Source organism: Sturnira hondurensis, unplaced genomic scaffold (genome assembly GCF_014824575.4).
Source record: "Sturnira hondurensis isolate 20B ecotype Veracruz unplaced genomic scaffold, ASM1482457v3 Scaffold0002840, whole genome shotgun sequence".
NCBI lineage: Eukaryota > Metazoa > Chordata > Mammalia > Chiroptera > Phyllostomidae > Sturnira > Sturnira hondurensis.
Genome location: NW_028075471.1, coordinates 9,247,064 through 9,265,342, shown reverse-complemented (window position 1 = coordinate 9,265,342; position 18,279 = coordinate 9,247,064). Strand labels below are relative to the sequence as shown.

General features: G+C 40.7%; 1 long non-coding RNA gene across 1 annotated transcript; it reads left to right on the top strand.

The window, feature by feature from the left end:
• The first annotated feature begins 261 nt into the window (after positions 1–261).
• On the top strand, positions 262–15,363 carry LOC118983663 (uncharacterized). Its single transcript, XR_005065756.1, has 3 exons — positions 262–272; positions 4,142–4,148; positions 15,302–15,363. It is a non-coding gene; the product is annotated as an uncharacterized LOC118983663 (long non-coding RNA).
• The last annotated feature ends 2,916 nt before the right edge of the window (positions 15,364–18,279 follow it).

The following is an 18,279-nucleotide window of genomic DNA, read 5'->3' as shown; positions in this document are numbered from 1 at the left end:
TAGGGCCTTGTGGGGCCCTAGAAAAAAATCAGTTTTTCTAAGAATGAGCTGGGAGCTGTGGGTGGGTTTAGAAGAATGAATAGAAGGATGACATGGTCTCATATTATAACAGCACCACTCTGCCTGTGCTTTTAGGGCAGGGGAGCTGTCTGTAGGTGATGTAGCCACCCAGACAAAATGAAATAGTCCAGTGGTCACATTCTGTATATATTATAAAGGTGGAGCCAATAGGGTTTACAGATGGATTGAACATGGGGTATGAGAAAAAAGTGGTGTCTATGGTGAAGGCAAGCAGTTTTCACCTTCCATGACTAGAGTGCTTTGTGGCACTTCATTTGTCATGGCTGTTCCCCTGCTAACCTACTTACCACATCAAGCAAGGGAAACCTGCTCTCCTAAGACGCTCACATTTGGGGTAACAACCTGAGGACAGAGAAAACAAGGCTCAGAGGAACACAGGTGTGCCACTGTAGAGCACTGGTGGTGAAAGCAAAGTTAGGAATCTTCACTGCTGTATCAGGCCAAATAAAACGAAACTGTGTTTTCAGGCTCCCCAACACAAAGCTGCTCAGTCTGAAAAGAAGTGGAGTTTGCTGAGAGAGTGTAGAGTATCTATCTCGGGAGTTTTGCTAGTAGTTTTGCTTTAATTACTTTACACTTTTTTTAAGCTACAGAAAATATAAAGGCTTACCTACTCTGCCCAGGTTTCCCTCCATATCTGGGAAATGCCATTTCTTTTCTCCCAGTCTTTCCCTCTCCCTCTCTTCCTCCAATGCATATGCACTTTTTTTTTTTTTGAGGAAAATCCTGGGTTTCTGGATACGTGAGCATGCAGCCACATACCTAAATTGATCTTTAGTTTCTACAAAAATCAAATAAGGAGTGAGGCCATCTTGGGGCCAGGAGCTTTCCCATAGATCATCCAATGAGATCTATGGGAAATATATATATGGACTGGTTCCCCCTTTACCTGCTGTATGATCTAGGCCAGGTAACACAGAATGTCTCCTTTCTTTGTTTGTGTCATGAGAACACTGATAACACCAACCTCTTAGGGGTTTTATGAAGAATTAAATAAAGCATGTAAATTCTTAACTCAAGGCCTGGCACATAGAAGTTCTCAATAAGCACTCTTTGTGCCCTGGCTGGTGTAGCTCAGTGGATTGAGCACGGGCCTTCGAACCACATGATCGCGGTTCGATTCCCAGTCAGGGCACATGCCTGGGTTGCAGGCCAGTTCCCAGCAGGGGACTCACGAGAGGCAACCATACGTTGATATTTCTCTCCTTCTCTCCTTCCCTTCCTCTCTAAATAAATAAAATCTTAAAAAAAATAAGCACTCTTTGCTATTTTATTATGATTATGGTTATGTTTGTGATTAACCTTACTTATAAGTTTAATTAAATGACTGGAATAAAGAAAATACTCAATAAATGTTCATGTATTCTCTTTCTTTTCCAACAAATTTTGGTTCAGAATCTTCTAGAACTGGGGCAAATCATACCAATACCTGGAGGGAAGTGCAGAGTGGTATTACACAGTATGAAAGTTTTGATAGATGAAGATGACAGACTAAATGAATGGTAGTGGTAATGAAGAGTAGTAGAAAAATTAGAGAGATTTCTAGGCCAATAAAATGAATAAGACCTGGAATGCACAATCTCTATTCTTTCTGCCAAATACCAAAGCTTTTGTGCATCCGGCACCAGTTATCTATTGCATAACAAGCAACCATAAAATCTCAATGGCATGTAATAAACATTAAGTTACTCCTGTGTTGTGCTGGTCAACCAGGTAGCACTGCTGATATGGACCAGGCTCAGCTAACTCTAGTTGGGCTCACATATGTATCTGCAGGCACTGTCTTCCTGGCTAGTTGATAATGACTGGATGTTGACTAGAACAATGGAGTGACTATGCATCTAAACATCCTACAACCTCACTGGATTTGTTCTCATAGGTACATGAGAAGGAAAGCAGAAGAACACAGGCCTCTTAAAGCCAAAACTTGGAGTATACACTGTCTCTCTTCCACCACATTCTATTTGCCAGAGCCAGTCATTGACAGCTATTGATCATGCAATGGATGGGGATACAAGGTATGAAGAATTTAGTACATTTTTGCGATCAATGCACTACACATGTCTACTTCTGCAAGTCAACACCTGCAGGAAAAGGAGAAGGTGTCAGCCCATAAACCCTGTGGTGCTCAGCTGGGTCACCCAACTATATACTTAGGACAGATTGACTGTCAATCATAGAAGTTATTTGTATTCTTTCTAATGACTGAAAATTTGAGTTTTCAGTTACTGAATGCAGAATTGTTTAACCTTCAACATCATGTTGGAGAACCCCACTTTTCAGAGACAGTCTTGAAAAGTTGAATGCAGATCATATTTTTTTAAGTTTATCTTATTTCCCCAGAGGCCAGTTATGTTTGTTCTTATTATTTCTGATTGATCACGGGAGGATCTGTCAGTCTCTGCTCTCTTCTAACCCCTAACTCACAGATTTCTATATCACCCTCTCTGACAAGCTGATTTATAATGTTTCTGTTTTAAAAAATGCTTCCATTTACTGGAGGTGTTTATTTGTTAAGCAACTCAGAGGCAAATCCTTGTTTAAATCATTTGTCTGCTTTGAAAAATGGGGTATTTTTGTTTTCTTTTTTAAAAAGGCATCCCTGGACATACTCATTGGTTGATGTGGAAATCAGAATGACAACCTAAGCAGTGTTTTTCCTGAGGTTTTGCCTGGAATCAAAAACGTCATTCTTAAAACAAGAAAGTACTGTTTGGTGATTAAGTGACTCATGGAACAGTCCTTGAAGTGAATGTACATAAAGCACCCTCCAAGTAGACTAACTAGGCAGTCTACTTACAAGCTGTAATTTTAGGGCTATGGAAAATACATCCATCTATCTGCTCAGTGAAGGTGAAACAGACAATGCACACAAGCTCTAAAATTAAGACTTAGCCTTGACTGGTATGGCTCAGTGCATTGGGTGTCATCCTGCAAACTGAGAAGTTGCTGTTTCAACTCCCTGTTAGGGCAAATGCCTGGACTGTAGACCAGGTCCCCAGTTGGGAGTGTGTAGGAGACAGCTAATCAATGTTTCTCTCCCTCTCTTTCTCCCTCCATTTCCCTATCTTAACTATATTTTTTTAATTTAAAAAAATTGAGACAAATTGCAAACATCCCTTTTGGTTCTAATACAGAAATTTGTGCTTATATTAAAAGTAGTATGATTAGATGGGAAGATAATAGCTGGATTACATAGATTGACTGACATACCATTATTTATTTATTTGTCTATCAAATATATTCTGAGCATATGCGTGCCCAGTTCCTTCATTTCCTCTACCTTTCATTTTCCTCTTGAAAAATTTCTTTTCTTGCTGCTTTTGTTTTTTCTCCTTTCATTGTTTTCCTTTTCAAGCCAAAGTGTCATTAGCTCCAACTGTCAATGCATGTCTTTTTATTCTGATGCTTTGACATCTTGGGCCTAGCTGACACTTGAAGGACTGCCCCTCTCAGAGTTAACCAATTCCTTGAGAGAAAAAATCTCCAAGGAGGGCACCCTTCATATGTAAACCCAGAGGCCTATTTCCCCACTACCTTCTTTGTCAAGCTCTTATACTCTAAGCGAATCATCTCATGACTAGAATACCCATATGCCTCAGTGTCAGCTGAAATACAAACTGGCCAATTCCAAACCTGTTTACCCTGTGATGAAGTTTCCTTTCTGTAGAAGCCACAATAAAGGCTCTTGCTGAGTTTCCCACTCACTCTCTCTGCCTCCTCATTGACCTTCATGCAGTGATATGCTTCCTGTTTCTAGGCATCTGTGAGCATGAACACTTTTCCCCTTGTGACTGTCGTGACTGCATGTTTTATCATATCTGATGAAAAGAAATCCCAGCTGTGTTTTAAAACACCTAAATACTTGGAATCAAATAAAAGATTAGAAATGTAAGTTTGCCCATCTCCCATGTTGCATGAGTCAGATATGACCACTCTGATATAAAAAAAATGAATCCAGAATATACTTACCAATGACAAAAGAAATAGAGCAAGAGATGCATTAAGAAATCCTTAGTACCCAATACCTGAGGGGTTTATGCTTCCTGTCCCTGTAGAGGAAGAGAGTGCCTGTACCTCCTCCCCAGGCATGAAGCAGGGATGTACTGAGTGTCATTTCACAATCTCTCTTCAATAAATTTGGAGATAAAAAGTAGCACAAGGCATAGCTCTGCCCTGAAGAAGATTAGTTGCTGGTGAGGAAGTCAGATGGTACATGAGCCCACTGCTTCAAGCATATTGAAGTTCCGTGCAGCTGTCAGGGAAACTTCTGGTACAGGTGGCATTTGCATTGGTCTTGAAGGAGGAGAGAAGTTTACTTGAAGATGGTCAGGTTGAAGATTTTAGACAGAGGAACATTATTTCTTTACAAGAATAAAAAGTGTGAGAAAGGCTCCAGACTTTGTTTTTAGAAATTTGACATTGTTTCTGTGGTTTTGCATTTTCCTCAGTTGGTATTTTCTCCATCAGCCACTCCACTCAGTCAGCATACTGCAAGAGTATAGGAGAAGCAGAGTTGTAGCCTTAAGTCTCAGGAGATGAATCCTCCCTTGGGACTGAGAGTTGGAGGGGGCAAATCCTCCCTCCTTTTCAGAGCTCAGACCCAGTCTTGAGGGTCTGGGAAGAAGGAGGAAGGAGAAAGCAAGGTTATTTGTAGGTGTCTGGCCCTTTAAAATCACTGGAAATAATACCAAGAATAGAAAAATGGGCTGGTGAGTTGAATTTTTTTATGCTCACCTGATGATATTTTTTTTCATTGCTTTTAGAGAGAGAGAGAAAGGGTAAGAGGAAGGGAGAGAGAGAGAAACATCAATGTGAAGAGAAGCATGGGTTGGTTGCCTCCTATATGCACCCAGACCAGGGATCAAACCTGAAACCTTTCAGTTACTGGATGACACTCCAACCAACTGAGACACACGAGGCAAGGCATGGTGAGTTGAATTTTTAGTAGCCGATGTACACTCTACCCCAGCAAACTGCACTTTATTCCTTGGCAAACTGTTAATGGTCCCAACTGAAACCATTGGAAAATGAGGGCAGAAGGCAGGCAGTAACATTCTTAAGATTCTAGCTATTAAGCGCAGCAATCGTATTTTTGCAGTGGTCCAGATTGGCATTTACTAATGCTCACCAGTTTCCAAACACTAAAGGTTTGCAAAATGTGGCCCTTTAAAATAACTTAAGGTTCTCTATTACTTTCCAATTGCTCTACTCTGTGCAGACTCAAACTGCACTCATTTCAGAAGGAAATGGCTCTTGAGAATCTGAAGAACCTCAATTTTTCTAAATCACTCTTCAAGACAAGCACAAAATTAATCACAGCTCCTGTGTTTGGTGTCAGTCAGGCGTGTGGCAGAGAATACCACAAATAAAAACACCAGGGTTGACTGTTGGGCAAAACTCAGAAAACTCTTTTTTCAACTGGGTAAAATAAAGCTGCACCAACCCATTCAACATATTCTACCATGTGAGAGGAAAAACTGGAAAATGTCTCAGATCAATAAAGCTTTAGCAAGAAGTTGTTCCTTCACTATTTAGCTATTAGTGGAGATACTTGCTTATTTTCTTAAAATGTTAAAATAATTATTCATATTTCCTCCTGTGGAGTCAGCAGTGTTTCCACCCAAATGGCATTCAAGGTTTAGGGCTTTTTCATACACACGGCCACCACAGGGTCTAAAAGGCCCCTGACCAGTTTGTGAATGGCAGACCTTGTTGACCTTTCAGAATCTGAGGATGCTATAAGTGGAAGGGGTCTCCTTTGCAGAGGGGAGAAACACACACAAACATTCCCCAAACAAATAATCATCCTGAGCACGAATGAAGCATCCATCATGTGAAACATGCTCTGATAAAAGTTGTATCTTGAGTTCTCACAACAACCCTATGAGAAAAGGCCTTTTATCTGCCCCCCCCCCACCCCCATTGCATACGTGAGAAACCAAGAAAGACTAAGTAAACTGTCTGGGAGAACACAGCTGAGACAGGGAGGAGCAGGGATTTAATCCAAGTTTCAGGGGCCTGAAGACCTCTGCCCTTCAGCCGCAGGGCTAGACCATATTCAGGGGGTCATAGCACTGGTCCATGCTGAGTGGTGGGGCCAGAGTGAGAAATCCAGCTGGTCCAAATTCCTTCAGTTCTCCTGCTACACAAGGTGGTTAACACAGTCACACAATGAGAATATAAATCCTTTACTTTCAGCCCACCCTAGATTATTAGCTTCTGGAGAAAACACTATGTTTCTTTCTATTGTATACTTAAAACCTACTCCAGACAGGCCTTTGGTTATTGATAAATTAATGTTCATTGAATAAGGAAATGAATGAGTTCAACCAAAAGTCATATTCCCTTTGACAATTTTCTAGTAAACAAAAAAATAAAACTGATTTCTAGAGATAAAAGCTTCCCCAAATATCCATGTATCCACTTGAAAAGAAGAGTCTCCAAACTACCATCAATGCCCCATCCTCCCCAGTATGTACATTAGGCAGCAAGCAGACAAAAGCAGCACAGGGTAATTACAGGGTTGTTTAGGACAAGATGCTTGCATTTAAATAAGGCTCAACTTCACTAGTGACAGACTCCTGGTCATTGTCTCAAACATTATTCAGTTAAAGGATAAAGGGGAGAACTGCAGCTGGAAATGTTAAAATAACAAGAGAATGTATTCAAAGAAGATTCTTCTTGTACAAGGAAAACTGTTCAATGCAAAGTTGGTTATTCAGAGTGTAACTTCCAAAAATAATTATATGATAGGTAAGAATTCTCATTAGTTTCATATACTCAGTCTGTTGTGTTTCTTTCCAAAATCAAAGCCATTCAATCTCCAAACACACATTATATCAAACTAGTTAGGTAACATTTTCTTACTCAAGTTTTTAGCCTTATCAATATAGGGCTATTTTCTGGGAAAAAAGTAATGGGGTGGGGAAGTTAAGAACAGGGTAACTGAAGACAGACTGCCTGAGTGCAAGTCTTTGTCCAGCCACTTACCAACTGTGGGACTTGGGAAAGTTAATTTACACCCTCATACCTCATTTTCCTTAATTGTAAATGGGGATGATAACAAGAGTACCAGAGAGTTCCAGCCAACATGGAGGTATAGGTAGAAATCCTTTGCTTCCTCGCACAACCAAAAGAAAAATAACAACTGATCTAAAAACAATAAACAACCAGAAGTACCAGAAAATCAAACTGAATGGAACTGCAACAAATAAGGAATTAAAGAAACATTCACCAGACCAATAGGAGAGACAGAGATGGGCAAACAGGCAGGTGGAGAGGACCCCGCAGCAAGATGGAGGATGGAGGGAGCGAGGCGATGATGGACCATGTGAGTGAGGCAAGGTTGGCCTAGAGGACCTGAGGGATGGCAATGGACTGAGTAAGCAAGGTGGGGCTGGCTAAACAGAAAACTAAAGACTCAGACTAGCTATAAACTACCACAGGAGCTGCCAGAGCAAGAGAAATTCTCAGTATTATATGACAGAGTACATTGGAAAGTGGGGCTAGAGTGGAGCAAGGGAATCTTATTGTTCCCTCTCTGACCCCTCCTACACATACAGCACCACAACGCAATAAAGAGGGTTGCCCTGCCTTGGCCAGTACCTAAGGCTCTGCCCCCTTACAACATAACAGGTGCACCAAGACAAAGAAATATGACCCAAATGAAAGAACACAGCAAGACCTCAGAAAAAAATCTAAGCAACAAGGAGGTAGATAACCTATCTGATGCAGAGTTCAAAACACTGGTAATCAGGATGCTCAAACAAACTGATTGAGCTCAGTTGCAAAATGAAGGAACAAATGAAGGATACCCAAAGTGAAATAAAGCAAAATATTCAGGGAACCAACAGTGATGGGAAGGAAACCAAGACTCAAAGCAGCAATTTGGAATGAAAGGAAAAAATAAACATCCAACCAGAAGAGAATGAAGAAACAAGAATTCAAAAAAATGAGGAAAGGCTTAGGAATCTCTGGGACAATTTTAACATTCCAATATCTGAATTATAGGAGTGCCAGAAGGAGAAGAACAACAGCAAGAAGTTGAAAACATATTTGAACAAATAATGAAGGGAAGCTTCCTCAATCTGGCAAAGGATATAGACTTCCAGGAAGTCAAGGGAGCCCAGAGAGTCCCAAAGACGTTGGACCCAAAGAGGATCCAACACACCAAGGCATATCATCATTAGGTTACCCAAGGTTAAAGATAAAGAGAGAATCTTAAAAGCAGCAAGAGAGGAGGACACAGACACACCAAGGCATATCATCATTAGGTTACCCAAGGTTAAAGATAAAGAGAGAATCTTAAAAGCAGCAAGAGAGGAGGACACAGACTTCTACCTACCTTTGTAGGTAGGTAACAGAAGTTACCTACAAAGGAGTTCCCATAAGACTATCACCTGATTTCTCAAAAGAAACCGTATAGGCAAGAAGGAGCTGGGAAGAAGTATTTGAAGTCATGAAACAACCTACATCCAAGATTATTCTATCCAGCAAAACTTTCATTTAGAATGGAAGGGCAGATAAAGTGCTTCCCAGATAAGGTCAAGTTCAAGGAGTTCATCATTACCAAGTTTTTATTATATGAACTGTTAAAGGGACTTATCTAAGAAATAGAAGATCAAAAACTATGAACAGTATAATGACAACAAATTCACAACTATCAACAATTTAACCTAAAAAAATATGAAAACAAAAACTAAGCAAACAACTAGAACAGGAACAGAATCACAGAAATGGAGACCACATGGAAGGTTTTCATTGGGGAAGGGGAGGGAAAGAATAGGGGGAAAAGGTACAGGAATAAGAAGCATAATTGGTGGGCATGAAATAGATGGGGAGAGGTTAAGAATAGTATAGAAAACAGAGAATTCAAAGAACTTAATATGTACAACCCATGGACATGAACTAAGTGGGGGATGCTGGAGGATGGGAGGGTGCAAGGCAGAGGGAGGATAAAAGGGAGAAAAAATTGGGAAAAATAAAATAGCATAATCAATAAAATATACTTAACATATAAAAATCTAAAAAAATAAAATGACTTGCTAAGTAAGTTGTAGATAGAAGCCCAGCACATCAGCATTATCTGAGAGCTTGTTAGAAATACAGAATCTTGAGCGCCACACCAGACCAGAATTATGAAATGCCATTTTATTAACATCCTCAGGTGACTGCATGCACATTAAAGTTTGAGAAGTATAGACCTTAATCATATTACACATGCCAAGCACACAGTAAGCACTGGGTCATTATTATTTGCCATTATTATTCTATAGAAAAGTTTAGAAATACATGTAAAATATAATATCATTCTCTCCCAAGGAATAGTCAGGTGCATTTCTTTACCAACTGTATTTCTCTTTTTTCTTTTTAGATTTTTTGCCATGTCAAAGATCATTTGTCCTTTAATGTACAGGATTCAACACAAACACTTACTTAGTTTGATTATCAAAACTAAGATTCAATCGTAGACATTCATCACCTAAAAAGCAAGCCAGATTTCTCTGTGGACTTACAGTTTTATCAAAATGGGCAGGCTGGCATTAAAATGAAATAATTAATTGACCTTTTTTCTTCCTACAGCCATGAACAGAAATATTGGTTTTAAATGGATTCTTCACACTCTGGAAGCTTGGTCACTGCTTTCCTCTACTGTAGTTGATGGCAAAAGATGAAACATAAAGAAACAAAAGGTAAACATCTCAGAAGTGAGCATTTCTAATTTCCTTGAGTCTATTTAAACAAAGATTGAAGATGGTATATATTGGGTAGGAGGCAACAATGCTTTCATTCCTCATGGATTTTTCCCCTCTGCATCAATATACTTGTGTTTGTTTTTTGAAAAAGTCAAAAAAAATAAGTAGTTCAGCATTTGGCAGTAAGAATTCTCTTCCCCTGAGAAGGAGCTGGGAATATAACAAAGGCAATGCATTTCATATGAGCCTCATGTAGAAAGCACAAACCATTGAAATTTTTCAGAGCAGCGTGCTGGGCCCAAAGCATATGGCCTGGATATGGTTCAGGCTGTAAAAAGTAAATTTACTGGAATCCCTCTTGAGAATAGTCATCTTAAATTCAAATGCATTAAAATTTCTGTTCTTCTTCCACTAATGTAGTTTGAACTAAAACACAAGAAACAGGAGCCATTTACAATGGAAGCTTCAAAACAAGACAGAATCAGGAGTTTGCCTTCTTGTTTGCAGTTGACCTGAGTTATTTTTTTCTGTCTTTGTTGAGAACACCTGCTGGTTTCCCTAGATTTGCACAGCCCACTGCATGGTGATCAGGTCGCCCTATACATTCCTGTGCATTGTTTGTGTACCATTATCTGATCCTCAAATTGAGAAAATACAGTTTGTTTTCAACAACCACTCCCTACACAGAGACACACACATGCACACATACTCCCTTTCTTGGGTCCTTTCACCCTACATTGAATAAATTTATCCTAAAGTTGCCCCAAGCCCCTCTTATCATAGAAATAATAATTCTAATAAAATAATTAGAAATATCTGATATTAAAACATTGCAATATCTGTGCCTATATCTGTCTTTAAAACCTTGTTTTGAAATGTTGAAGGCATACTCAAAAGCACAAAGAATAGGATTGTTCTATGTAGCACTATCCAAAGCCTCCCTGTTTCAGAGAATAAAATGCAAATCCCCAACACTGACCTTAGCCCCACATGAGACACTTCCCTACCTCCCAAACATTTCCCTCTCCTCCTGTGCCCAGCCACCATCTCCCTGTGTTAGCTCCCTAGCACTAGCCCAGGATGCTCCTTTTGCCTGAAACACCTCTCCCCTAAATATCTACTTGACTCCTTCTCTCATTTCTCAAACTCAGGTCACTCTAGAATATCTCCTCATCAGACAAGCCTTTCCTGACCACCTTAAATGAATTAGTCTCTCTCCCAACTCCAGTCTCAGAATTTCATATCCCCTTATCTTGCTGCATTTTTCTCCACAAGGCTAACCACTACCATGTAAGGTATAGATTTAGTTGTATATTTACTTATTGTGTGGTTGTCCCTAACTAAAATGTTAGTTTCACAGAGTTACGGATTTTGAATGTTTTTTTTTTTCCTGCTATATTAGCAGACCTAAAAAAAAGTTTGAAACATGATAGGGGCTGAGTAAATAACTGTAAAAATGAATTATTTCAACTTTCTCTGTGCTGATCACTCAGGTTAAAAATTATAAATATATATGATGTAAATAAAATATATATATATGATGTAAATAAAAATTAAAATTATATACATATGTGTGTGTGTTGAGTCACCCATGTATCCTTCCTGGTTTTAAGTACCTTCCTCTCCCTTGGGAAGTAATTAGTATTTTGAATTTTGTGCTTATAATTTTGATGCATTTTTATCTTACATATGAGGTCTCTCCAGAAAAAGTCCAGCCATTATTAATATAATGAGAGCAGTTTGTGTAACACTGATGTAAACTGGCAGCCAAGGAAAGTGGACTGAGGACTCAGGCTGTGACAAAGCCGAGGGGTGAAGGTCCATCACCCCTTTTATATAGTACCCTAAGTCCTTCCCTGGTGGCCCTTTCATAACAACACCTGTCTTGGGTTTTCCCTCCCTTGAGGAATCTTACCTGTCATTGGTCAACCAGTCATCAGCTTAGGGCCAAGCAGGGTGAAGTAAAGGGGGCAGAGGCTGTGCCCCTGCCTGCCAGGAGGATAAGCTTTGTCTCCTTAGTGGCTTATGGTCCCAAGGTCTTTCTACTCAGCCTTAGCCATGGGGGGTTACAGCTTCTGAAACCAGGCAGGGCAGTTCCCAACATATATTACTTAGAAAACATTGTGAATACGAATTATTCATAAAGTCTTCCCAGTACAGCAGGTGAGGCCAAGTCCATGTGTGCCTTATTAGTAGATTACCATAATCCATTGTCTAAAATTCATTTTTATTTCACCTGATTATGTATGCTTTAAAGGTTAATTGTAAATTCATAGTGATAATTTTAAGCTAATAACAATATTAGTTTGAAATACCTTTGCATTCATTTATTTAACAAATTTTGAGTATTAGAAATATAATGTTAAGCAAAAACAAACTGGTCCCTACTTTAATGGATCTTACACTCTGATGAGTGACCAATATTAATTAAAGAATCATGCAAGTAAATTTAGGCAATGCTAAGACCTGGTGAAGGCAGGCACAGCCCTGTTGAGAGCATATTATAAGGGGAGAGTATATTATAACTGCCTTTATCAGGAAAGTCAGAGACAATTTCCCCAAGAAGTGATGATGGAGTTCATAATTAAAATCTGGTTAATAAAAAATGGTGCTGGAACTTAAAACAGCCTAGGAAATTTACAAACCATGTAGTATATTGAAACAGAGTGCTGAAATACTATCTACTCTACCATCAGGGACTATATGTGAAGAAACTGAGACCCAGAGGCAAAGTTAGTGGAATGGGGTCACACTGTGAGACTCCAGCAGATCAGGGATGAACGAGCATAATCCTTGACTACAAAAACAGAGTTCTTTCTAATATATCACACGATTTTCTAATTGCTTTAGGTAATATTGTATCAATCTTTAATTTTAGTACAAGCCAGAGGAATTTGGCTACAGTACAATAGGAAATGTGACAATAAGTTCTTGGTATTTTCCCAAATGAAAATTATAGCATAGATAATATATATGCAAAGCAATAATAATTTATACATATTAAGTGTGTTAAGAGCTATTATTTATTGCATACTATGATGTGTCATTGTGTGAAGCACAAGTCATGCATTAAGTTATAGTGATACAGGGTGCAGCCAAGGGGGGGCCCAGAAAAGATTTAGAATGGTGTCCAGAACTCAAAGTGTACAGGAATATTGGAGGAAATATTAGGATGTCCTCACCCCCCCCCCCAAGGTGTCAGTTGGGGGAAGGGAAGAATGGAGCAGGGCCATTGAGAGCTGTTTTGCATAGCAACAGTTTTGCAGCTAACCTCTGGAATGGTCATTTAACATACCTATAACCTTTAACTGGTTTCATAGATATGTTAAATAGCTGTGGCCAAGTTTTGGGCCAGGGAGAAGTGAATAGCTACCCAGGCTGGGAACCGGGGCTGCTTCTCAGAGAGAGGGCCTGCGAGAGAGGCATGTGGCTTTAGCAGAGTGAGGACCCCCTCTTGGCCAGGTGAGGGGGAGAGCCACGCTCTTTTGGAAAGATGTAGACCCCTGTAGCCATTAGGAGGGAGAGCCACGCGGTTTCAGCAGAGTGCAGACCCCCCTCTTGGCCAGGTGAAAGGGAAAACCACACAGCTTTGCCAGAATGGAGATCCCTGCGGCCAGGTGAAGAAGAAAGACGCACTTTTGGTGGAGTGCGGCTTTGGTAGAAGCCCACTCGGCTTTGAGGTGCTCCCTTTGGCTGAGTGGCCTGGAAACCAGGAGAGACTTTGATTGGAACTTGGTAGAAAGAACTCTTGCCAGTGAAGGGTGCCACATGACTTTGGATTAATTGGAGATCCTGCTTAGACAGACGACACAACCCACAGTGCCAGCGACCTGAAAAATGGATGTGTGCTCTTTTCCTGATTTACGGTACCCGGAGTTGGGACAGTGGGAGAAGGGAGCGCTGTGTGTGTGTGTGTGTAGGTGTATACCCTTAAAGACTTTAATATTTTAAGGAAGGCATTAGGCCTAAATAGCATTAAATAAACATTTTGTTTCCTTTTCACAAATCTCTGGCATTGAGAGATGTCTTTCCAATTGGCGGCGGACAGAAGAACCCTATAGGTATTAGTGTATCGTCCTTGGGAGGGGCCCCTGTTTTCTGTAGCAGTTTTTGGCATCCCTTGGTGGGCCAAGTATTGCCCCCCCCTTGGACCCTTTGTTCGGTAACAATAGTATCCTCTAAAAATGACAGGGGGAGATGAACATTACCATCATAAGTTTCACTCAGCCTAGAAAGTTTAACTGGCTGAGCTAAGGTCATACAGCTTATAAGAGCTAAGATTTTAACTAGATGATTCTACTATGGAGCAGTGCTTTCCAATGGAAATATATGCAAGTCATATAATACAACTTAAACATTTCTAGTAACTATATTTAAAAAGCAAAAAGAAATAAGATTAACTTAAACAATAACTTCTGCTTAACCTAGTATATCCAAAATATTATCATTTCAATATAAAATTAATATAATGGTTATTAATGAATAGTTAATTATTGTAGACCACTCTGCCTGGTTTTAGGAATTGTAGCTAAGGGCGAGGGACGACCTTTGGAATGCCAGCCACAGGAGACAACGCTTGTCTCTGGTAGCAAATGCTGACTCAGTTTCCTCTCCCTGCCCCCAAAGCTTGGTCGGAAGTCAATGATGGGTAAGACCCCTCAAAGCACGGGGCAACCTAAGCCAGACTCAATCATTTGGGAAGCCTTCATGGAAGGACTGTGGGGGGGGGGCTGCTGCAACAAAGAAAGAGCAATGGACTCTTGTCTTGCCCCCTGCCCCCCCGCGCCCCCCCCACCCCGGCTTTGAGATAGCCCGAGTCCCCATGTTCTCTGAGAGAAATGCTTCCTGGCCCTAATCCCCTTAAGCCTGAATACCTGTTGGGGAGAGATGCAGCTCCTTCCCTTGCTAGAGCTTGTCCTGGGGAAAAATCTGGCATCATAAAGACTTGCTGATAAACCTGTGAAATCAGCTCTTCTAAGAGTGCTTTCATTCATATGTTAAGGGTTAGAGCAGAAAACCCTAAAACTCTGTTCCTGAAAGACTCTGACTCATAGTAAGCCCTCAGATTTCTTTGAAATGTTATCTACTGTTTGAACCTTGCCACCATCTATTCCTGTGTATTAGAACCCAATAAAAGCCCTGGAGGTGAGGACTCAAGACCTTTTTCTCCTCGGAGAAACTGGCTCCTGTGGGACTTTGTCTCCCCTGAGAAACTGGCCATCAGCCATGGCCTTTTCCCTCTGGGAAAATGGCCATCCCTCCTCTCCAAGCAGATCACATCATGTCTCGGCCATATTCACTTTCATCCGTGGCAACCAGGAGGACTTTCGAGAAAGTCGCCCCCACATCTGGCACCCAGAACAGGGACCTGAACAGATTTGGGAGCCACGCCACAGACACATGCCCTTTAAGATGGTAATGGACCCATGACTCTCATCCCTGGTGGTCTGGGAGACTCTCGAGCAAAGTTGCCCCACATCTGGCACCTTCAAGCCAGAGGCCTTGAGCCACTTCGCTGCCAGGGTCACCCCCAGAGGGATCAGGGGCATCTGTGAGTAAAGCAGGCCCCCAGGTATGTTAGAAATAAATGAGAAGATTCACCTCCAGATGGGCCAGGGGCATGCAGGCCCCCAGGCATGTTAGGAATAAGCGAAAGATTCATTCTCATCCATGGCAACTGGGTGTGATACAGGGTGCAGCCAAGGGGGGCCCCCAAAAAAGATTTGGAATGGTGTCCATAACTCAAAGTGTATAAGAATATTGGAGAAAATATTATTAAGATGTCCTCACCACCACCACCCCCCCAGGCGTCAGTTGGGGGAAGGGACAAATGGAGCAGGGCCATTGAGAGTTGTTTTGCATAGCAACAGTTTTGCAGCTAACCGCAGGCATGGTCATTTAACATATCTATAACCTTTAACTGGTTTCATAGATATGTTAAATAGCTGTGGCCAAGTTTTGGGCCAGGGAGAAATGAGTGGCGGCTACCCAGGCTGGAACTGGGGCTGCTTCTCTGAGAGAGGGCCTGTGGGAGAGGCATGTGGCTTTAGCAGAGTGAGGACCCCCTATTGGCCAGGTGAGGGGGAGAGCCATGCTCTTTTGGAAAGATGTAGACCCCTGTAGCTATTAGGAGAGAGAGCCACACGGTTTCGGCAGAGTGCAGACGCCCTCTTGGCCAGGTGAAAGGGAAGACTACGCAGCTTTTCCAGAATGGAGATCCCTTTGGCCAGGTGAAGAAGAAAGATGTGCTTTTGGTGGAGTGCAGCTTTGGTAGAAGAGGCCCACGCGGCTTTGGGGTGCTCCCTTTGGCCGAGTGGCCTGGAAAGCAGGAGAGACTTTGATTGGAACTTGGTACAAAGAACTCTTGCCAGTGAAAGGTGCCACATGACTTCGGATTAATTGGAGATCTTGCCTGGACAGTGACACAGCTCACAGTGCCAGCAACCTAAAAAAAACGGACGTGTGCTCTTTTCCCGATTTACGGTACCCAGAGTTGGGACAGTGGGAGAAGGGAGCGCTGTGTATGTGTGTGTGTGTAGGTGTATACCCTTAAAGACTTTAATATTTTAGGGAAGGCATTAGGCCTGAATAGCATTACATAAACATTTTGTTTCCTTTTCACAAATCTCTGGCATTGAGAGATGTCTTTCCAATTGGCGGCGGACAGAAGAGCCCAATAGATATTAGTATACGGTCTTTGGGAGGGGCCTCTGTTTTCTGAAGCAGTTTTTGGCATCCCTTGGTGGGCCAAGTATTACCCCCCCTCGGACCCTTGGTTGGTAACAGGGGGACTCGCGATGAAGTCGCCCCCACAGTTAATATTTGTTTAATCATATTAAGTTTTGAAATCCAGTGTGCATTTTACACTTAGAACACATTTCCACTTGAATGCTAAACTTTTAGATACTTAATTTGTATTTAGATATCATGGAGTTGATGAAGAAGATTCCATGCCCAAATTGTTCTAAGCATTCTTAAATATTTCTGATAATTAAACTGGGTATTCATTTTTAATTTAAACTTAAGTTTAAGTCCCTGTAGCCACATTTCAAGTACTCAATGAAAGCATGTGACTTTCTAGTAAGGTATGGAAGAGCACAGCTCCTAAACCCACAGGCTAACCACTAATCTACTCTGTCTGCTTCCTTAATCACTACACTCACACTGGTGTAATGTATACAACCATGGCTATGGAATCCCAGAAAGTGAGAATTGGGTTCTACGCTATTCTTTATCCAGGGTCACTTCATACATCTTGAATCCTCCTCTGCTGAGTTCAGTAAGGCCCATGAACCTCATCTGAACTCATTTATAAAGAGCAGAAATTAATCTAGTGAAGTCATTCAGAACAGTCTCAGTAGAAGAAAAGAATAATACACTATTGAAATGAATCATTGTTCAAAGACACTAATACCTGGGACTTCTGAAGTGAAGAGTAGAACTTATTAGATAAAAGGGAAGCAATTATTCCATCTGGGGTTAAGCAACTATTCTCAATGGGTCACCTCTCTGCTTTTAATTTAAGAGCATGCTTAATTAGTTCAGAATTTTGTGTTTCAATCTCTCCAGTGTAAAAATTTCTACCATGAAGGAAGGAGGTCCAGAAATGTAGTAATTATGCATAATGCATTTACCTTATCACATAGTTCACCCAGGACCTCAGAGAACTGCTTGTTTAATTAATGTATTTGGTGATTTACCCAGTTTTGAATTAATCAATAGGCAAGGGGAAGAATCCTTCAATTGACATTGGCTTGAGTCACAAGATCTATGCCTGGAACTGGGGGTGGAGTCAACTTTACCCAGAACCCTCTGCTGACATTGGAAGAGAATTTCCAGAGGAAGGGCAACATTTGCCCTAATGAGCAAGTTTTGTTCTTAGAAAAATCAAAAGAGGTTGGTCACTCTCTACTCCTGATAATACTAGGCAACTCTTGATAAATGGCTTAGTGACATTGTCAAGTTTTGATGTGACTGAAAGGGAGAGTTTACATCTCTTTTTTTTAGAACTTTTACATTTTAAAAAAAAGATTAATATGTGAGGAAATTGGTATGTTATTAATTAGATGGGGTAATAATTTCAGGATGTATACTTACATCAAATCATCACCATGTATATTTAATTATCTTTCAAATTTATAGGTCAGTTATTCCTCAATAAAGCTGATATTTTTGAGAAAGGAGAATGTTCAGAAGAAGAAGTGTCCTACATGATACTGTTATTGGTGAGTCAATGGTCTAACAAAGGATGAGGAAAACTAGGCTGGATGTGACTAGTCATTTCTATGAGTCAGAAGAAGAAATTCATCTGTCTTTCCTCAAAAATCATATCCATTGCCAAAGAAGCCATTCCATCTTATTCCATCATTATAATTGCTTATCCTCTTTTACAGTGACAGTAACAACCTCTGTATTGAGAATTCACAGCAAAATAAACTACCATTCACAGCTTTTGTAGGAAGGAATACATTTCAACAGGAAAAAAAAGGATTATTTCTGT